This window comes from Tachysurus fulvidraco, chromosome 24 (assembly GCF_022655615.1).
Source record: "Tachysurus fulvidraco isolate hzauxx_2018 chromosome 24, HZAU_PFXX_2.0, whole genome shotgun sequence".
NCBI lineage: Eukaryota > Metazoa > Chordata > Actinopteri > Siluriformes > Bagridae > Tachysurus > Tachysurus fulvidraco.
The window spans coordinates 3,238,529-3,241,652 of NC_062541.1; the positions used below are offsets into that span (position 1 = coordinate 3,238,529).

A 3,124-nucleotide genomic window follows, 5' to 3' on the forward strand; every position below is an offset into this window, starting at 1 on the left:
CTCTCTTTTGCTCTCTACTGCCGCCTCCTCTCTCTCACGTCTATCTCTCTTCTTTTCTCTCTTGTCTTTCTTTCTCTCCTCTTTCTTTCTTTCTTTTTTTTTCTTATGTCTCCTTTTATTCCTTCTCCTCTCCTCTCTCCTCTCCCTCTCTCTTTCTTTCTCTCTTTCTCTTTCTCTATCTCTTTCTTTATCTCTCTTTCTTTCCACTCTCCTCTCTCTCTCTCCTCTCTCTCTCTCTCTCTCGAGAGATATATAGAGAGATATAGAACGAGAGACTGGCCTTTTCTCCTTTCTCACCACTTCTGCCTCGAAAGGATAATCCATCAAGAAAGAAAGAAAGAAAGAAAGAAAGAAAGAAAGAAAGAAAGAAAGAAAGAAAGAAAGAAAGAAAGAAAGAAAGAAAGAAAGAAAGAAAGAATCTCTTGACTCAAAATTGAACTTGCTGGATCATCAATAATGAAAAGTGCAAAAGAAAACAGAAAAAGACAGGAAAGGGAAAGTGAAAGAAATTAATAAAAGAAAAGAAATTAAAATAAATAAAGAAAAATATATGTACAGAAAAACTTAAGAAAATATGAAGTGTTAAGAAGTAAAAAAGAAATAAAAAGAATTAAAAATATATGTGTATATATATTAAAAGAAAAAAATTAAAGAAATAGAAAAAAAAGACAAGACTGTAACGGGTATATTGCACCCTTTATACACTGGGCCTCATTTATTAAACTTGTCTATTAAACGTGTCTCACTCTTGTATTACAAACAGAACCTTTATATTTGGCCACGCCCACAAATCTCCATAAAAGGTAAAAATCTCAAAACCTGAAAAGGACAAAAAATGGTGACTAAATCACCTCCTTTATAATCCTCCATTAATGCAGCTCGGTTATTGCAGAGCATCAGGTGCTGAACACACACACACACACACACACACACACACACACACACAAACTCTTCTTCCTTTTACAGGGCGCCAAAACTTTTGTCCTAATTAATCGGCTAGTCTATTTTTTCTTAATTTACGGATTATGTTTTGGATTCACTTCCTGATGTGTAGCTGATGTAACATGGAACTGAGTGTGTAACTGAAATAAATATGCAATTTAAACTTAAAATCTCAGTAACTCCATCATGGATAATGACGGGATTCGAAGACGATACCGTGTCCTGTGAAATAAGCGATTTACAAATAAACGAATCGGTATAAAGTTTAATAAATGAAGCCCGGTGTCTCTTGTAACCACAGAACTCTCGTGATTGGTCAGTACGTCTGTCCGTCAAAGTGGCATCGCTCCAATAAGCTGCAGGCGATTGACCTGTGGATTCTCCACATAACTCCACAGAGGCTCCTGTATAAGTGTCACTACGGAATAATACAATTATTAGCAGCTTCGACTACATATTTACTGGATGTTTAAAGTAAAATATAAACATAAAGGCTCACATAGAAGACAAAAAATAATATCTGTGTCATATATCTTATTTATGCAGGACTCGTAGGCAGTGGGACGGTATGTATATGTGGACATTCCTCTGGACATTCTTCTCCTCCTCCTCCTCTTCCTCTACCTTCCCAAAGCTTGTCCGTGTCCATCGACTGATGTCAATCGGTTCGGTTCAAACATCAAGGCAGCGCCGTGTATCTTTGTGTCCTAAGACTAGTCGCTAGCACTCTGTCTGACGGCTGGACAGAGACATAGGGCTGTCCAGGGGGAGACAGTTAGGCGAGCAGTCTGCAGGACAGGTTTTAAACATGGAGGAGATGTGGAATGCCTGCAAAACAAGACAATGTGAGAGATGAGACATGCACACACAAAACACATACACACACACACATACACACACACACACACACACACACACACACACACACACACACACACACACACACACACACACAGAGGCGTAACTTAAAATTCTTCAAGGTCAATCTTGTGATGGGTCACGTACCACCCAGTATGCAGTGATTCCTCCCTGCAGGAAGCCAGTGAGGACATCAGAGGGATGATGGCGGTAGTCGGAGATCCGGCTGAGCCCGGTGTACACGGCTAACATCACCAGCAGGAACTGCAACAGCGGCCTCAACAGTCTCGCACCGCGCCATGAGAACCGTGCCTGCAAATAGAACTGAGACACACAGACAGGATGTCATGAAGGTCTCAGCTGAGCTGAAATCACACACAGATCTTCTGGAAACTTAATGAACACTCCAAGAATAAAAAGTGTAGAATCTTTTAGACCTAAAGTAGCAATATTAACATCACAGGGCCACCAGTCAACCATGTGTTAACTTGTGTATGTGGAAGAGGGTCGATAGCGTTTTCCTTCGGGCTTCAGATACTGTTGTAGTTATTAAGCAGATGCAGTCGGCTGGCTTCACCCTTTCTGGTAAGTAGCTGTCCTCTGATTGCACAGGGGACAACTACCACTACTACTATTAATACACTTACTACTTCTACTACTACCAGCTAACACTAACACTACTATTACTACCACTGCTGTAACTACTATTACTTTTGGCACCACCACTGCTATGACTATAACTAGTATTACTACCACCACCAGAGAGTCTGACTCGTAATCCTAAGGTTGTGAGTTCGAGTCTCGGGCTGGCCACGACTGAGGTGCCCTTGAGCAAGGCACCGAACCCCCCAACTGCTCCCCGGGCGCCGCAGCATAAATGGCTGCCCACTGCTCCGGGTGTGTGTTCACTGTTTGTGTGTGTGTGTGTTCACTGCTGTGTGTGTGTGTGCACTTTGGATGGGTCAAATGCAGAGAACGAGTATGGGTCACCGTACTTAGCCGTATGTCACGTCACACTAATATGTCTATAACCACTGTTACTACACCTACTATAACCACTTTTACTACTACCACCATAATTAATATTACTATAACTAATATTACTATAACTATTATTACTATAATTCTACCACATGCACACTAATATTACTATAACCACCATTACTATAACTACCACTATTAGAACGACTACTACTATTACTACCACCAGCACTACCACTACTATTACTATAACTACTATTACTAATACTACCACTACTATAACTACTTATACATTGTACTACAAATAATATAACTAGTTTTACTACTAACTACTAGCACTATA

At 40.3% G+C, this 3,124-nt stretch overlaps 1 long non-coding RNA gene across 1 annotated transcript; it reads right to left on the reverse strand.

Annotated features, from left to right (window-relative positions):
- Window positions 1–891: 891 nt before the first annotated feature.
- LOC113661951 lies at window positions 892–2,685 on the reverse strand. The gene is made up of 2 exons (XR_007139397.1): window positions 1,948–2,685; window positions 892–1,770 (listed from the first exon to the last, which is right to left on the reverse strand). It is a non-coding gene; the product is annotated as an uncharacterized LOC113661951 (long non-coding RNA).
- Between the last annotated feature and the right edge of the window lie 439 nt (window positions 2,686–3,124).